Below are 19,999 nucleotides of genomic sequence, written 5' to 3'. Positions count from 1 at the left end.
TTAGCGGTGAATGCTGTATAATACCGGCGGGCCAGCTCTAATGTTAATTTGATATTGCCCCAAGGGCCAAATTAAATTACACGTCGGGCCAAATTTTGAGAGAGTTTGACACCCATGGTCTGGATGGACGTAGTCTCCTGCCTGAAGGGAGAGGGGAGAATAGTTTGTGTCCAGGGTGAGAAGATCCGACCCACCGCCTCCTGGTCCTGGAGGAGAACAGGTCCTAGAGCAGGGGTCGGCAACCTTTACCACTCAAAGAGCCATTTCCACCTGTTTCACAAAATGAGGAAGACAGTGGGAGCTACAACTATTCTCGCCAATATCTGCTGGTGGTCACCCAGATGACAAGAATAAGGGCAACAATGAAGCCATTGCCTTAAACACCTTCTACAACAGGGGTCGGGAACCTTTTTGGCTGAAAGAGCCAAGAAGCCAAATATTTTAAAATGTATTTCCCTAAGAGCCATATATATATTTTTTTAACACTGAACACAACTAAACGCATGCATTTTTAAGTTAGACCAACATTTCCAGAGTATAATAAGTCGCTTATTCTTTGTAATAACATTGTTATTCTGAAGCTAACTGTGGAGGAGGCGTGGCCTGCGGGCCTGCAGCAAAGCAGGATGTTCCCAGGACCGGCCTCGAAATTAGCGACAGGTGCGTAGATGGCCCACCTGGGCCTTTTTATCTAATCACCTGTCTCTCTGTTTATAAGCAGCAGCCAAGAAGAGAGACAGGGTTAGCGCTGGAGCCAGAGCGCGAGTGAGGACGAAAGAGAAAAAGACAATTGCTGGAAAGCAACTGAGAGAAAAATAAAATAAAACAATATTGTAACCCTGAAACAGGCTCTTGGTGTTCTGAAGAACCCCCATGAGGGCAAGCCCCACACTAACTAATAATAAACAAATTACTTCTTACCATTAATGCAACGTCTTGAACATAAAAAAGCATGAGAATGTTTTATAATTTGAACGTTATTTGTAATACTGTGATTACAAGTGGAATTATTCATTACTTATCGTGTTAAGCAATGTCAGCTCAGATTTATCCGAGAGCCAGATGCAGTCATCACAAGAGCCACATCTGGCTCTGGAGCCATAGGTTCCCTACCCCTGTTCTACAACATCTACAAACTGCTTGCCAGTCCAGCAGCATGTTGTGTCGAAGCTTCCGCAGATGCACGCACACGATTGCGAGGCATACTGGGTGACACAGAGTACACTGGCGGTTGTTGTATAAACAACTTTAACACTTCTACTAATATGCGCCACATTGTGAACCCACACAAAAGAAGAATGACAAACACATTTCGGGAGAAAATCCTCACGGTAACACAACATAAACGCAACACAACAAATACCCAGAATCCTGACTATGTTATACACCCTGCCCACTTCAACCACGGCGGGGGGGGTGTATAACATAGTCAGGAAAATATCATGGATGCAAAGGATTCTGGGTATTTGTTGTGTTGCGTTTATGTTGTGCTACTGTGAGGATTTTTTCCCGAAATGTGTTCGTCATTCTTCTTTTGTGTGGGTTCACAATGTGGCGCATATTAGTATGAGTGTTAAAGTTGTTTATATCACAACCATCAGTGTAGTCTGTGTCACCCAGTATGCCTGGCAATCTCATACATGTGCCGATAGAAGCAGCGAAATGCATGTGTCCGGTGGGGACGCAAATAGCATTCCGCGAATGGCGGGCGCGATGACGTCCTCACGTTCAATCAATCAATCAATCAATGTTTATTTATATAGCCCCAAATCACAAATGTCTCAAAGGACTGTACAAATCATTACGACTACAACATCCTCGGAAGAACCCACAAAAGGGCAAGGAAAACTCACACCCAGTGGGCAGGGAGAATTCACATCCAGTGGGACGCCAGTGACAATGCTGACTATGAGAAACCTTGGAGAGGACCTCAGATGTGGGCAACCCCCCCCTCTAGGGGACCGAAAGCAATGGATGTCGAGCGGGTCTAACATGATACTGTGAAAGTTCAATCCATAGTGGCTCCAACACAGCAGTGAGAGTCCCGTCCACAGGAAACCATCTCAAGCGGATCAGCAGCGTAGAGATGTCCCCAACCGATACAGGCGAGCGGTCCATCCTGGGTCCCGACGAGCGGTCCATCCTGGGTCTCGACTCTGGACAGTCAGTACTTCATCCATGGTCATCGGACCGGACCCCCTCCACAAGGGAGAGGGGGACATAGGAGAAAAAGAAAAGAAGCGGCAGATCAACTGGTCTAAAAAGGAGGTCTATTTAAAGGCTAGAGTATACAGATGAGTTTTAAGATGAGACTTAAATGCTTCTACTGAGGTAGCATCTCGAACTGTTACCGGGAGGGCATTCCAGAGTACTGGAGCCCGAACGGAAAACGCTCTATAGCCCGCAGACTTTTTTTGAGCTCAGAGTTCAGAGTAATATCATCACGGCACGCCCTTAATATTGTAGTCCGAGTGAAAATTGGAGAACGTTGACTCCGGGTGATGTCCGGGAGAGGCATTGAATTCCGGAATCTCCCCGCAACAATCTGGGGGGTCGGCGATTGTGCAGCTGTGCCGCATCAGAGTTGCCAAAGAGCCGCATGCGGCTCCGGAGCCGCGGGTTGCCGACCCCTGTTCTAGAAGGATGGGAGCTTGCAGCCAATCACCTTCTCCATAGCACGTACGCAGTCGATGCTTATCCTGGACTGTGGAGCCGGGGGAACCACAGCGTGTCCCGCCCCGCCGTCTCTCCAGAAGTACATATTCCGTACAATTGACCACTAAATGGTAACACCTGAATAAGTTTTTCAACTTGTTTAAGTCGGGGTCCACGTTAATCAATTCATGGTAAGGACGGCAAGAAGCGCTAGATCATAATTTCCAACACTGACAATTAGACTGCGAATATCCATCCATCCATTTTCTACCGCTTATTCCCTTTGGGGTCATGGGGGGGGCGTTGGAGACTATCTCAGCTACAATCAGGCGGAAGGGGGTGTAGACCCTGGACAAGTAGCCACCTCATCGCAGGGCAAATATAGTTTAAAACAGGGGTCACCAACGCGGTGCCCACCAGGTAGCCCGTAAGGACCAGATGAGTCGCCCGCTGGCCTGTTCTAAAAATAGCTCAAATAGCAGCACTTACCAGTGAGCTGCCTCTATTTTTTAAATTGTATTTATTTACTAGCAAGCCGGTCTTGCTTTGATCGACATTTTTAATTCTAAGAGAGACAAAACTCAAATAGAATTTGAAAATCCAAGAAAATATTTTAAAGACTTGGTCTTCACTTGTTTAAATAAATTCATTTATTTTTTTTTACTTTGCTTCTTATAACTTTCAGAAAGACAATTTTAGAGAAAAAAATACAACCTTAAAAATGATTTTAGGATTTTTAAACACATTTACCTTTTTACCTTTTAAATTCCTTCCTCTTCTTTCCTGACAATTTAAATCAATGTTCAAGTATTTTTTTTTTTATTGTAAAGAATAATAAATACATTTTAATTTAATTCTTCATTTTAGCTTCTGTTTTTTTGACGAAGAATATTTGTGATATATTTCTTCAAACATATTATGATTGAAATTCAAAAAAAATATTCTGGCAAATCTAAAAAATCTGTAGAATGAAATTTAAACCTTATTTCAAAGTCTTTTTAATTTCTTTTAAAATTTTTGTTCTGAAAAATCTAGAAGAAATAATGATTTGTCTTTGTTAGAAACATAGCTTGGTCCAATTTGTTATATATTCTAACAAAGTACAGATTGGATTTTAACCTATTTAAAACATGTCATCAAAAATCTAAAATTAGGCTTAATCAGGAAAAATTATTAATGATGTTCCATATTTTTTTTTTTCTTTTTCAAAAAGATTCAAATTAGCTCGTTTTTCTCTTCATTTTTTTCGGTTGAATTTACAATTTTAAAGAGTCGAAATTGAAGATTTTCATTTTTTTCATTTTTTTTGTTTTTTTTCTCCTCCTTTAAATCGTTCAATTAAGGGTTTTTATTCCCTACATAAAACCTTCCGTGAAAGGAAAAAAAAATGTACGACAGAAATACCCACTTTTTTATTTATTCAAGGTAAATTGAGCAAATTGGCTATTTCTGGCAATTTATTTAAGTTTGTATCAAACTGGTAGCCCAAGAAGTAGCTCTTGGTTTCAAAAAGGTCGGTGACCCCTGGTTTAAAATATTATCAATATTATTGTTGCTTTAGAAAATGGGTTAGGGTTAAAAAAGAGACACTCTCAAATACAAACAAACAAGAAACTAATATCTGCTTGTGTAGAAAATACAGTATACATACACTCAAGGTTAGTTGGAGGGAAAAAACAAAGGATAAAACTTTGGGAATGCATGATGAGTCTAAAAGCCTATAAACTACACTTGTTTAAAGATTGTAAAATCAAGAAGCTCAGGATTGCAGCTTTTCCAATAAAGGTTGTCGTATATGTTGTACAATGACGGTAAAAGCTTTTAAGTCTACAAAACCCCAAAACCAGTGAAGTTGGCACGTTGTGTAAATCGTAAATAAAAACAAAATACAATGATCCTTTCCAACTTACATGTGCATTCAATTGAATAGACTGCAAAGACAAGATACTTAACGGTCGAACTGGAATTTCATGCCTGCAACATGTTCCGTAAAAGTTGGCACGAGTGACAAAAAAGACTGAGGAAGTTGAGGAATGCTCATCCAACACTTATTTGGAACATCCCACAGGTGGACAGGCTAATTGGGAACAGGTGGGTGCCATGATTGGGTATAAAAGCAGCTTCCATGAAATGTTCAGTCATTCACAAAGGAGGATGCAGCGAGGGTCACCACTTTGTGAACAAACATCATTTCTCAACGAGCTTTTTCAAGTATTTTAGGATTTCACCATCTACGGTCTGCAATATCATCAAAAGGTTCAGAGAATTTGGAGAAATCACTGCAAGGCCGAAAACCAACATTAAATGCCCCTCAGGCGGTAATGCATCAAAAAGCGATATCAGTGTGTAAAGGATATCACCGCATGGGCTCAGGAACACTTCAGAAAACCACTGTCAGTAACTACAGTTGGTCGCTACATCTGTAAGTGCAAGTTAAAACTCGACTATGCAAAGCCAAAGCCATTTATCAACAACACCCAGAAACGCCGCCGGCTTCGCTGGGCCCCGAGCTCATCTAAGATGGACTGATGCAAAGTGGAAAACTGTTCTGTGAACTGACAAGTCCACATTTCAAATTATTTTTGGAAACTGTGGACGTCCTGTCAAAGCCAAAGCCATGTATCTACAATGACTTTCGGTTTTGATTACAGTTTAGGCCACGCCCACTTGTTCGTGACATCATCAATCCCTCGCTGACCCCCCCAATAGATATCGTATATCACTGCCAAGGACCGATCGAAAGGATTTCAGTCCATTTCAACGGGCGATGTTGATTTGAGATAAGTACATTTTTACAAATCCTAAATCCAAACGGTGTTCAAAATCTAATCACGTGTCCCCTATCCAATTTCAGACATGTTTTTAAACAAAAACAAAACAAAATTAACATTGTTGCCTGAGGACAACAATTCAGAAAATGGGTTTCATGCTCAGTTTTCTTCCAATAAAACATCTCTGCCTCATATTTGCATTTGTGTAAATCCAATATATTATCACTGAGTCAACAAAAGCTGCAGTGGAGAAGCCGCACACAAATAAATGCTTATTAGCTCCTGGAACATCTCAGGTTGGAAATTAATAGGGGTGTAACGGTACGTGTATTTGTATCGAACCGTTTAGGTACGGGGGGTTCGGTTCGGAGGTGAACCGAACGAGTTTCCACAGGGACATATTAGGTGGTGCACCGCAGAGCGGGGGCAGGCTAGCAGCCACCGGGCTAGGACAACATGTAAAAGCCAGAGCTACAGTAGAAGACCCTCCTGCCTCGTTATGATCTCCCGTTTGGGAACACTTTGGCTGCGCGATAAAACAATGGAGGACAGCGGTTTGCCAACATTGTTCAGCAGCAGTAGGGTATGCTTCTCTCAACACGTCAAACATGCTAACCCCTTTCAAGCGGCACCACCGCATTCGAGCAGCCTCTCCTCGGCCAGCCAGGCAGGGCTAAAGCAATAACAAATGTTTTTATAGCAGCACATTTGAGAACATCCATCCATTTTCTACGGCTTGTCTCGTTCGGGGTCGCGGGGGGGTTGCATTAAAACTAGATTTTGACCCACTTCTATGGTGGAAGAACAATACGCCCTTATATCCTCTTACTGCCAAGTTAGCCAGGCTGGGGGGGGAGAAAAGTTAAACTGAGGCTGAGTTGACTTGAAACTCTTTAATGTTGCACTTTTTATATGTAGAAGAAACATTTTATCATTTTATTTCTTCTGAGCAACAACTTGAGGCAGTTTAATGTTGATTAACTTGGACCCCGACTTAAACAAGTTGAAAAACTTATTGGGGTGTTACCATTTAGTGGTCAATTGTACGGAATATGTACTGTACTGTGCAATCTACTAATAAAAGTCTCAATCAATCAAAAAAAGGACTTTATATGGAGAAAGGTTTTGTTAAGAAATCATTCTGAGCCTTGTTTAGTTTTTATTTGATATATGTTGACCACATAAACCCTGGCAATGGACCCTGTGTGTGTATGTATGTTATGCCATTGTTTACAAATTTAGTAAATCCATCCATCCATCCATCCATCATCTTCTGCTTATCCGAGGTCGGGTCGCGGGGGCAGCAGCCTAAGCAGGGAAGCCCAGACTTCCCTCTCCCCAGCCACTTCGTCTAGCTCTTCCCGGGGGATCCCGAGGCGTTCCCAGGCCAGCCGGGAGACATAGTCTTCCCAACGTGTCCTGGGTCTTCCCCGTGGCCTCCTACCAGCTGTACGTGCCCTAAACACATCCCTAGGGAGGCGTTCGGGTGGCATCCTGACCAGATGCCCGAACCACCTCATCTGGCTCCTCTCGATGTGGAGGAGCAGCGGCTCTACTTTGAGTTCCTCCCGGATGGCAGAGCTTCTCACCCTATCTCTAAGGGAGAGACCCGCCACACGGCGGAGGAAACTCATTTGGGCCGCTTGTACTCGTGATCTTATCCTTTCGGTCATGACCCAAAGCTCATGACCATAGGTGAGGATGGGAACGTAGATCGACCGGTAAATTGAGAGCTTTGCCTTCCGGCTCAGCTCCTTCTTCACCACAACGGATCGATACAACGTTCGCATTACTGAAGACGCCGCACCGATCCGCCTGTCGATCTCACGATCCACTCTTCCCTCACTCGTGAACAAGACTCCTAGGTACTTGAACTCCTCCACTTGGGGCAGGGTCTCCTCCCCAACCCGGAGATGGCACTCCACCCTTTTCCGGGCGAGAACCATGGACTCGGACTTGGAGGTGCTGATTCTCATTCCGGTCGCTTCACACTCGGCTGCGAACCGATCCATTTAGTAAATAAATAACCAAAAAATGTATATTTATTTTTCTTACTTGACCGAAAATGAACTGAACCGTGACCTCTAAACCGAGGTACGTACCGAATAAACATTTTTGCGTACCGTTACACCCCTAGAAAGTAAAGAAATAAATTGAGCTGTACGCTGAAAATCAAGCCCCCCAAAAAATGTGACGCCACACTCTTATTGACAACAAGAAGTGTTGATACGTTCCTTTTTCGACCTTTGTTCCATGCTGACGTAACGAGTCGCTTTCTTTTTCCCCCAAGTCTCTACGTAATTGTGAAAATCGTCCCCTATTACACGCTCCCAGCGGGTTTTGATAGAGATGTAATTAAAAAGCAACAGGGCCATAATAACTTTTAAATTTAAATAATGAGTGCAATTAAAGCGCCAAAAAAAAAAAAAAAAGCAATACCTTCATTAAGACATTTGGCCTCCGTATTCCGAAGAGCAACGGAGACCTGGGACTGATGAAGCGCTAATAGACCCCGGTCCAATCATCCGAGGGGGTTTATGGCAAAATCAATCGGTTTCTTTCTCTAACAAATCGATGCATTTTCAACGTTAAAGCCCCGCGGAAAATTGTGATTGGGAGAAAGAACTCCAACAAGTCTTGTTAAAAAGCAATAGGATGCAGTAGGGCTGGGCGATATATCGATACATGTTCTATCTACACATCTGTTAAAATGTAATATCACTTAGTCTTCTCTTCTTTGATACTTTACTTTAGTTTTGGATGATACAACAAATTTGGGTGTCAATCCGATACCAAGTAGTTACAGGATCATACATTGGTCATACATTGGTCCAGGGACACATTTCCTGACGTTATAAACATAATATACATTTTTTAAAAACAAAAGATGATGTGAAGCCAAAAAATATTGACGTAATCATAGTAGTATCGATGAGATACGTATCATTACAGCGGATGTTACGTGTCGACATAATTGCCAACCCTCCCGATTTTTACGGGAGACTCCCGAAAGTCAGGGCCCCTCCCGAAAATCTCCCAGGACAACCATTCTCTCGATTTCCACCCGGACAACAATGCAACACACACACAGGTGAATGCAAGGCATACTTGGTCAACAGCCATACAGGTCACACTGAGGGTGGCCGTATAAATTCACGGCAAACAAGAACGCCAAACACATTTCGGGAGAACATCCGCACCGTAACACAATATAAACACAACAGAACTAATGTGAAGTGAAGTGAATTATATTTATATAGCGCTTTTCTCAAGTGACTCAAAGCGCTTTACATAGTGAAAACCAATATCTAAGTTACATTTAAACCAGTGTGGGTGGCACTGGGAGCAGGTGGGTAAAGTGTCTTGCCCAAGGACACAACGGCAGTAACTAGGATGGCACAAGCGGGAATCGAACCTGCAACCCTCAAGTTGCGGGCACGGCCACTCTACCAACCGAGCTATGCCGCCCAGTATCCAGTATCATGTTAGACCCGCTCGACATCCATTGCTTTCGGTCCCCTAGAGGGTGGGGGTTGCCCACATTTGAGGTCTTCTCCAAGGTTCTCATAGTCACTGGCATCCCACTGGGTGTGAGTTTTCCTTGCCCTTATGTGGGTTCTTCCGAGGATGTCGTAGTCGTAGTGGTTTGTACAGTCCTTTGAGACGTTTGTGATTTAGGGCTATATAAATAAACATTGATTAATTGATTGATCCAGAGCCCCTTGCAGCACTAACTCTTCCGAGACGCTACAGTATACTTACCAGCTACCACCAAACCCCGCCCCCCAAACCCTGCCCACCTCAACCCTGCTGCAGCCTTCCCATCTCCTGAATTCGGAAGTCTCAAGGCTGGCAAGGAAGTGTGTAGATCCACCAATGGCGTTTGTTTACATTTTGACGCGGGTGAGCTACGGTGTGTAGTGAAGCATGTTTAGCTATTCCTCGTCCTAGATGATACTTGTAAGAAACTTACTTTATGTGTCACCATAGAGGCGAGGATTAGTGATTTAGAAGGCAGACTGGGGCTAGACTTTAGCCTCGAGCTAGCTAGCTAGCCCATGTCTTAAAGCACCTCTTCCTAAGGGGTGTTTCAGTGTTATAACTTCACCTTTATCAGTAGTTTTTAAGCCAAAATGCCTCCGTTTTCCCTTTTCTGTCTACACACTGTGTCTGCCTGTAAGTACTCTGTGATTGTGTGCTGCCGAACATGCTCGTTCTTGTAAACCAGCAATGTCACTTTTCAGAGGGGGTATAGTACCGAATATGATTCATTAGTATCGCGGTACTTTACTAATACCATACAACCCTAATACCAACATTTTATTGCACGTCGAGTACCAGACCTCTTTTACTTGTGTCGCACATAAAAACATGTCGGTGTGGGGAGGGCAACGTTTAATCCCATCTTTATTGCATCCCATTATCAGCGCCATTTCTAAGGACCAGGCTCAACAAGGGGGGGGAAAAAAACAGCATCGGGTAAAATAGATGCAAAGCCTGCAGCCTCCCACACTGTTTTTCTCAGTGAAGTGTTTTATTTTTTTTCACGAAGGGCGACTGATTGGACGTTTACATGCTCGGCCTTGCCCTGGCTTTTATTGCCTCTGCAAATGAGGGACTGGGTTTGGCTCGGAGACCGGCGAGCACTAGAGTGGAGAGCCCTGGCAGGCCTTATTAGACAGGGACACCAGCGCTTCCAAGCCTTGTGCGGCGGTGCCAGCCTCCCCCCAACCTCAGCATGAATGCCATCATCGCTTCGCCTCGGGCTGACAGCACCGGAAATACCAGCCAATGGAACTTAAGTTGCATCAGTGGCCTCGTGGTTTGCGTCCGCCCTGAGATCGGTAGGCTGTGAGTTCAAACCCCGGCCAAATCATACCAAAGACGACAAAAAATGGGAACATTTCCTCCCTGCTTGGCACTCAGCATCAAAGGTTGGAATTGGGGGTTAAATCACCAAAAATTATTCCCGGGAGCGCCCACCGCTGCTGCTCACTGCTCCCCTCACCTCCCAGGGAGGGAGTAAGGGTGATGGTTGAAATGCAGAGAGCAATTTCGCCACACCTAGTGTGTGTGTGACAATCATTGGTACTTTAACTTATTTGCGCCCCAGGTCTTAATGCACCAATAAAAATGGACTTTATTTGCCAAAAGCACTTTACATTGAGCAAACAACCTCAAAGTGCTACAGTATATTTAAAAAAAAAGATAACAAAAATTAGAGCTAGTACGCATAAATCCAAAAAAAGGCTTTTTTTTTCAAAAAGAAGGGTTTTTAAGCCTTTCTTAAAAGCCTCCACAGTCTGTGGTGCCCTCAGGTGGTCAGGGAGAGCGTTTAAATCTCAAGCGGCGGAGCAGAAAGCCCGGTCTCCCATTGTTCGTAGCTTTGTCTTTGGAAATGTTGGTATTTTTTTATTTAAAAAAACAATACAATATATGTGGAAAAATATACATTTAGGCCTCCACTCAGGCTTGATCCCAGGGACCCCACAATATTTTGGTCAAAAAAATATTTAAAATGTGTCATTATTTTGTATTATTGTTATTCAAGGTTTAAATCTCTAGTTCAGGGGTAGGGAACCTATGACTCTAGAGCCAGATGTGGCTCTTTTGATGACTGCATCTGGCTCTCTGATAAATCTGAGCTGACATTGCTTAACATGAGAAGTAATGAATAATTCCACTTGTAATCACAGTGTTAAAAACAACGTTCAAAATATAAAACATTCTCATGCATTTTTATGTTCAAGAAGTTGTGTTAATGGTAAGAAGTAATTTGTTTATTATTGGTTAGTGTGGGGCTTGCCCTCCTGGGGGTTCTTCAGACAACCAAGAGCCTGTTTTAGGGTTACAATATTGTTTTATTTTAGTTTTCTCTCAGTTGCTTTACAGCAATTGTCTTTTTCTCTTTGGTCCTCACTCGTGCTCTGGCTCCAGCCCCAACCCTGTCTCTTCTCCTGGCTGCTGCTTATAACAGAGCGACAGGTGATTAGATAAAAAGGCCCAGGTGGGCCGTCTACGCACCTGTCGCTGATTTCGAGGCCGGTCCTGGCAACATCCTGCTTTTGCTGCAGGCCACGCCCCCTCCACAGTTAGCTTCAGAATAACAATGTTATTACAAAGAATAAGAGACTTATTATACTCTGGAAATGTTGGTCTTACTTAAAAATGCACGCGTTTAGTTGTGTTCAGTGTTAAAAAAAATATTATATGGCTCTTAGGGAAATACATTTTAAAATATTTGGCTTCTTGGCTCTTTCAGCCAAAAAGGTTCCCGACCCCTGCTCTAGATCAATATTAGGTCTATCTGTCAATATAACGTTTTTAAAGATTTAAGTTGTATGCCCTTTTTGTCAAAGAAAACCCTGTTTTGTTATGGGGAAAAAACACAAAATATGCAAAAGTTTCCCCCAATGAAATTTTAAAGTGGAATATTTGAGATTATATAATAATTGGAGCTTTAAAAATGTCAACACATAACAACATTGATTTTAATTTATTATTTTTTTAGCAATGACACACACAAAAAAATCCTACTTAAATTATTGGGGATCCAAAAGGGTCCTACTCATTAAATATAAAACAACTTTTTTTTTGTACTGTTTAATTTAAACACAATCGTCTTAAGATCAACTTCAGATCCATCTGTCAATTATAACTTTTATTGTTGTTTATGTTTTTTGTTTGTTCTTATTAGGCCCTTCTTTACAAAAAAACAACTTTGTTTTTTATATGGAAAACACAAAATATGCAACATTTTCCCCAAAAAATGTCTCAAAGTGCAATATTTAATGTGACATTGATTTTGATTAATTATTATTTTTTAAAGAAAATAACAACCTGCATGGGAGCTTTGTGTAATTAGAGTAAACATTGCAACATTTCCTTGTCACATTTGCTCTTTTATACCACTTTTTCTGTTTTTGATTTTTTTTTAATCGTATTTTTAGAATGTGCTTAGGGCCGTTAAAAAATTACCCCCGGGCCGCACTTTGGACACCCCTGAATTAGACCCTTCCATCAAATGAGACGTTTAAAGGCATACTGAAATGAGATGTTTCTTATTTAAACGGGGATAGCAGGTCCATTCTATGTGTCATACTTGATCAGTTTGCCATATTTTTGCCGAGAGGATTTAGTACAGAACATCGACGATAAAGTTCGCAACTTTTGGTCGCTAATAAAAAAAGCCTTGCCTGTACCGGAAGTAGCAGACAATGTGCGCGTGACGTCACGGGTTGTGGAGCTCCTCACATCCTCACATTGTTTACAATCATGGCCACCAGCAGCTAGAGCGATTCGGACCGAGAAAGCGACAATTTCCCCATTAATTTGAGCGAGGATGAAAGATTTGTGGATCAATCAATCAATCAATATTTATTAATATAGCCCTAAATCACAAGTGTCTCAAAGGTCTGCACGAACCACAACAACATCCTCGGTAGAGCCCGGATGAGGAAAGTGAGAGTGAAGGACTAGAGAAAAAAAAAAACACTATACAGGGGGAGCGATTCAGATGTTATTAGACCAATTTACTAGGATAATTCTGTAAAATCCCTTATCTGCATTTTGTGTTACTAGTGTTTTAGTGAGATTATATGGTCGTACTTGTACAACCTGAAGGTCGGCCCCGCACCTTTCTTCAGCACCAGTCGACGGTCGGTGGCGATGCCCATCTCTGCCCTTCGCAACGGACCCTCTTCGAAACACGATCTTTCAAAACGATCGCTGCATAATACACTGTACTTTGTGTGTGTGGTCCAATCCAACCGTGTTCGCTTGACCGCTCTATTCCATAGTAAAGCTTCACCGTCATATTTCGAGAATGTAAACAGTGAAACACCGACTGTGTTTGTGTTGCTAAAGGCGGCCGCATACACACCGCTTCCCACTTACAGCTTTCTTCTTTGACGTCTCCATTATTCATTGAACGGATGGCAAAAGATTCAACAACACAGATTTCTATAATACTGTGGAATTATGCGAAGAAAACAGACGACTTTGAACAAAATGTCCTCTACAATGCGTGACGTCACGCGCACGCGTCATCATTCCACGACGTTTTAGCATGATAGTTCCACGCAAAATTTAAAATTGCAATTTAGTAAACTAAACCGGCCGCATTGGCATGTGTTGCAATGTTAATATTTCGTCATTGATATATAAACTATCAGACTGCGTAGTAGTGGGTTTCAGTAGGCCTTTAAAGGAGCACTAGGACCTGGGGGCGTCGATCCCGGTGCTATAAAAACAAGACAAAGCTTCTTTAAAACCATCGATCCCAGATGGGAAGTTCTGCTGCGGTGGATGTAATTGAGCATTGTGAGGGATGCGCCCGCACATGAGCTGACAAGCCGGCTGGCATAAGAAGATACAAGTGCATTCCCCCGAAGAGCACGTTTACATTTAATCCCCCGCCGGAAATATCAAATGCTGGAAGACACTTTCGCCTCTGATGCTGTTTTGCAAAAGGAATTCCTGCTTCCACTAACGGAGCAGATCAAAGTCAAAGCAAGAATCACACTCGGGCTAAGAATTTGTTTTATTTTACGTTTGAGAGTACATCCCGTTGTTTAGGAAATGTGCTGTTGTCGAGACAAAACGGGTTTCAAGTGGAAAGCGTCTCTCTGACCCTCTGAGATTCCATCTAGTGCAGGGGTAGAGAACCTGTGGCTCTAGAGCCAGATGTGTGTGTGACAATCATTGGTACTTTAACTTATTTGCCCCCCAGGTCTTAATGCACCAATAAGAATGGACTTTATTTGCCAAAAGCACTTTACATTGAGCAAACAACCTCAAAGTGCTACAGTATATTAAAAAAAAAGATAACAAAAATTAGAGCTAGTACGCATAAATCCAAAAAAAGGCCTCTTTTTTTTTCAAAAAGAAGGGTTTTTAAGCCTTTCTTAAAAGCCTCCACAGTCTGTGGTGCCCTCAGGTGGTCAGGGAGAGCATTTAAATCTCAAGCCCGGTCTCCCATTGTTTGTAGCTTTGTCTTTGGAAATGTTGGTATTTTTTTATTTCAAAAAACAATACAATATATGTGGAAAAATATACATTTAAGCCTCCACTCAGGCTTGATCACAGGGACCCCACAATATTTTGGTCCCAAAAATATTTTAAATGTGTCATTATTTTGTATTATTGTTATTCAAGGTTTAAATCTCTAGATCAGGGGTAGGGAACCTGTGGCTCTTTTGATGACTGCATCTGGCTCTCGGATAAATCTGAGCTGACGATAAGTAATGAATAATTTCACTTGTAATCACAGTGTTAAAAATAATGTTCAAAATATAAAACATTGTCATGCATTTTTAACCCATCCATCCGTTCAAGAAGTTGCGTTAATGGTAAGAGGTTATTCAGTTATTATTGGTTAGTGTGGGGCTTGCCCTCCTGGGGGTTCTTCAGACCCCCAAGCACCGACATGGGAGCCTTTTTCAGGGTTGCGATATTGTTTTATTTTTCAATAAGTCTCTCAGTTGTTTTCCAGAAATAGTATTTCCAGCCCCAACCCCGTGTCTCCTCCTGGCTGCTGCTTATAACAGAGCGAGAGGTGATTAGATAAAAAGGCCCAGGTGGGCCTTCTACTCACCTGTCGCTTCAGGCCACGCCCCCTCCACAGTTAGAGAATAAGAGACCTATTATAGTCTAGAAATGTTGGTCTTACTTAAAAATGCAGGCGTTTAGTTGTGTTCAGTGTTAAAAATAATATTATATGGCTCTTACGGAAATACATTTTAAAATATTTGGCTTTTCGGCTCTCTCAGCCCAAAAAGGTTCCCGACCCGTGTTCTAGTGTGTGCTGAATATAACGTGGCACTGGATGTACGTCTGTGGACCCTAACCAGCTGCCCGCTAATTGAACCTTTTCAAAGAGAGCTTGTCCCAAGATTGGTCCTTGGACACTTTGTCGATTGTCATACCTTCCCCCCCCGCAAAGAACATCAATGCAGTATTTGACTTTAAACTCTGAGCAAAGCTACAGTTTAGTTCTCACTCAGTCCAGGAACACAAGATACAAACCCGGTTTCCATATGAGTTGGGAAATTGTGTTAGATGTAAATATAAACGGAATACAATGATTTGTAAATAATTTTCAACCCATATTTAGTTGATTGCACTACAAAGACAAGATATTTGATGTTCAAATTCATAATCTTTTTTTTTTTTTTTGCAAATAATAAATAACTTAGAATTTCATGGCTGCAACACATTCCAAAGTAGTTGGGAAAGGGCATGTTCACCACTGTGTTACATCACCTTTTCTTTTAACAACTCTCAATAAACGTTTGGGAACTGAGGAAACTAATTGTTGAAGCTTTGAAAGTGGAATTCTTTCCCATTCTTGCTTTATGTAGCGCTTCAGTCCTTCAACAGTCCGGGGTCTCTGCTCTTGTATTTTACGTTTCATAATGCGCCACACATTTTCGATATGGACTGCAGGCGGGCCAGGAAAGTACAAAGCCACGCTGTTGTAACACGTGCTGAATGTGCCTTGGCATTGTCTTGCTGAAATAAGCAGGGGCGTCCATGAACATGATGACAACATATGTTGCTCCAAAAACTGTATGTACCTTTCAGCATTAATGGTGCCTTCACTGATGTGTAAGTTACCCGTGCCTTGGGCACTAATGCACCCCCATACCATCACAGATGCTAAATATTGAACTTTGGGTCGGTAACAGTCTAGTTCATGGGTGTCAAACTCTGGCCCGCGGGCCACATTTGGCCCGCCATGTAATTTATTTTGGCCCTTGAGACAATATTAAATTAACATTACAGCTGGCCCGCCGGTATTATACAGCGGCGGTGCATTCACCGCTAATTCTAATACTTGCCAACCCTCACGATTTTCCCAGGAGACTCCCAAAAATCTACCGGGGCAACCATTCTCTTGAATTTCTCCCGATTTCCACTCGGACAACAATGTTTAAAGGTACTGCTTTTAGCGTCATCTACAACCTGTCGTCATGTCCGATTTTCCGCCATACAATCAGCGTGCCGGCCAAGTCACGTAATATATGCCGATTCTACACACACACAAGTGAATGCATCGCATACTTGGTCAACAGCCATACAAGTCACACTGAGAGTGGCCATATAAACAACTTTAACACTGTTACAAATATGCACCACACTGTGAACCCACACCAAACAAGAATGACAAAAACTTTTCCGCACCGTAACACAACATCAACACAACAGAACAAATACCCAGAACCCCTTGCAGCACTAACTCTTTCGGGACGCCACTATATACACCCCCGCTACCAACAAAACTCAATTTTGCATGTCACTATAAAGTTATATAAGCCTTGTTTGTTCAATATTCAATGCAAAACTTGTTTGGGTCCTTATTAAAAGGTTAAGTTGTTCAACTTTGGCCCGCTGCTTTGTTCAGTTTAGAATTTTGGCCCACTCTGTATTTGAGTTTGACACCCCTGGTCTAGATGGTTCGCTTCCCCTTTGGTCCGGATGACACAATGTCGAATATTTCCCCAAAAAATTAGAAATGTGGACTCGTCAGACCACAGAACATTTTTCCACTTTGCATCAGTCCAGCTTAGATGATCTCGGGCCCAGAGAAGCCGACGGCTTTTCTGGATGTTGTTGATAAATGGCTTTCGCTTTGCATAGCAGAGCTTTAACTTGCACTTACAGATGTAGCGACAAACTGTATTTAGGGACAGTGGTTTTCTGAAGGGTTCCTGAGCCCATGTGGTGATATCTTTTAGAGATTGATGTCGGTTTTTGATACAGTGCCGTCTGAGGGATTGAAAGTCCCTGTCATTCAATGTTGGTTTCCGGCCATGCCGCTTAGGTGGAGTGATTTCTCCAGATTCTCTGAACCTTTTGATGATTTTATGGAACGTAGATGTTGAAATCCCTAAATTTCTTGCAATTGCACTTTGAGAAATGTTGTTCTTAAACTCTTTGACAATTTGCTCACACAGTTGTGGACAAAGGGGTATACCTCGCCCCATCCTTTCTTGTGAAAGACTGAGCATTTTTTGGGAAGCTGTTTTTATACCCAATCATGGCACCCACCTGTTCCCAATTAGCCTGCACACCTGTGGGATGTTCCAAATAAGTGTTTGATGAGCATTCCTCAACTTTATCAGTATTGCCACCTTTCCTAACTTCTTTGTCACGTGTTGCTGGCATTAAATTCAAAAGTTAACAATTATTTGCACACAAAAAATGTTTTTATCAGTTTGAACATCAAATATGTTGTCTTTGTAGCATATTCAACTGAATATGGGTTGAAAAGGATTTGCAAATCATTGTATTCTGTTTATATTTACATCTAACACAATTTCCCAACTCATATGGAAACAGGGTTTGTACATCCGAACATGAAATGACAATCAACAATGTCCCCACAAAGAAGGATAAAAACAACTGAAATATTATTGATTGCTAAAACAAAGTAGATGCGGGAAATGTCACTCAAAGAACAACATGAAACTGCTACAGGAAAATACCAAAAAAAGAGAAAAAGCCACCAAAATAGGAGCTCAGGACAAGAAGTAAAACACTACACACAGAAGAGCAAAAAAAGTGAAAATAAGTCAGAGTGTGATGTGACAGGTGGTGACAGTACACCTACTTCGAGACAAGAGCTATAGTGATGCATGCTTGGTTATGCTTTAAAGTCATACCCAACAATTGCGTCAACGACTTTTTACTGTCAACTGAGTTTAGTTTTGTGTATGTTTCCGCATTTTTCAACGCAAAAAATGTGCCTTGGCTCAAAAAAGGTTGAAAAATTCTGCATTAGGGTTTACAACAGGTCTTTTCAACTGGCAACCCAAATTCAGCCCGGAGATCAATCCAATACTTACCATTTACTGTACTCTTGGGGAGATACCTAAAAACAGTAAACGTTTGGGAACTGACACTAATTTTTGAAACTTTCCAAGTGGAATTCTTTCCCATTCTTGCTTGATGTACAGGTTAAGTTGTTCAACAGTCCGGGGTCTTCGTTGTGGTATTTTAGGCTTCATAATGCGCCACACATTTTCAATGGGAGACAGGTCTCGACTACACACAGGCCAGTCTGGTACCCTCACTCTATTTCTATGAAACCACACTGTTGTAACACATGGCTTGGCATTGTCTTGCTGAAATAAGCAGGGGCGTCCATGATATTGTTGCTTGGATGGCAACATATGTTGCTCCAAAACCTGTATGTACCTTTCAGCATTAATGGTGCCTTCACAAATGTACAAGTTACCCATGCCTTGTGCACTAATACACCCCCATACCATCATAGATGCTGGCTTTTGAACTTTGCGCCTAGAACAATCCGGATGGGTCTTCCGGAGGACACAACGTCCACAGTTTCCAAAAACAAATTGAAATGCGGCCTCGTCAGACCACAGAACACTTAGCCAATTTGCATCAGTCCATCTTAGACAAGCTTGGGCCCAGCGAAGCCGGCGGCTTTTCTGGGTGTTGTTGATAAATGGCTTTCGCTTTGCATAGTAGAGTTTTAACTTGCACTTACGAACTATAGTTACTGACGGTGGTTTTCTGAAGTGATATCATTTACACACTGTCGGTTTTTGATGCAGTACCACCTGGGGGATCCGAGGTCACAGGCATTCAATGTTACGTGCAGTTATTTTTCAGATTCTCTGAACCTTTTGATGATATTACGGACCGTAGATGGTAAAATCCCTCAATTCCTTGAAATAGCTTGTTGAGAAATGTTGTTCTTAAACTGATCGACAATTTGCTCACAAAGTGATGACCCTCGCCCCATCCTTGTTTGTGAATGACTGAGCATTTCATGGAAGCTGCTTTTATACCCAATCATGGCACCCACCTGTTCCCAATTAGCCTGTTCACCTGTGGGATGTTCCAAATAAGTGTTTGATGAGCATTCCTCAACTTCCTCAGTCTTTTTTGCCATTTATGCAAGCTTTTTAAAACATTTTAAGTATATTGTCTTTGCCGTATATTTAATTGAATACAGGCTGAAAAGGATTTGCAAATCATTGTATTCTGTATTAACGATTAATAAAACGTGCCAACTTTACTGGTTTTGGGGTTTGTGCAAACAAAACCCTCACCAGGGCTGAGCTGGAGATAACTTAGCGGAATGACTCAGCTTGGAGTGAGAGATGAACTAGTGAGGACACAATATGCTGCAAGTACCGTGGAAAGGTTCCACGCGCAGAGAGAGGTATGAGTGATCATACTAAATATTCAGTGTTGATTACAAACGGTTTCGCTCAGTCACTCTCGCCTTCCCCTGGCAACCATGGCAACTGAAAGGAAAAAAAAAAAAAAGGGGGGGGAGCAACATCGCACAGAAAAAACAGACATGACGAACATTTTTGCAGCAAATTCCTAAAAACATGAGAGTGCTACTATGTAGAATAGGGGTGGGTACCAAATTACCATTAGCGATTTTCCATGGCGATTTCAACACCCTGTCAGGATCAGACACTGATGGCATTTATTAAACAGACAAGAAGCAAGGAATCACGCAGAGACAGAGTTCAATTTTGCTCAATGAGGAGAGACGTAGTGGGCTGTACACTCAGTTACAGTTCCAACCA

The sequence above is a fragment of the Nerophis ophidion genome, linkage group LG29 (genome assembly GCF_033978795.1).
Source record: "Nerophis ophidion isolate RoL-2023_Sa linkage group LG29, RoL_Noph_v1.0, whole genome shotgun sequence".
Taxonomy (NCBI): Eukaryota; Metazoa; Chordata; class Actinopteri; order Syngnathiformes; family Syngnathidae; genus Nerophis; species Nerophis ophidion.
This window is presented reverse-complemented; position numbering follows the sequence as displayed.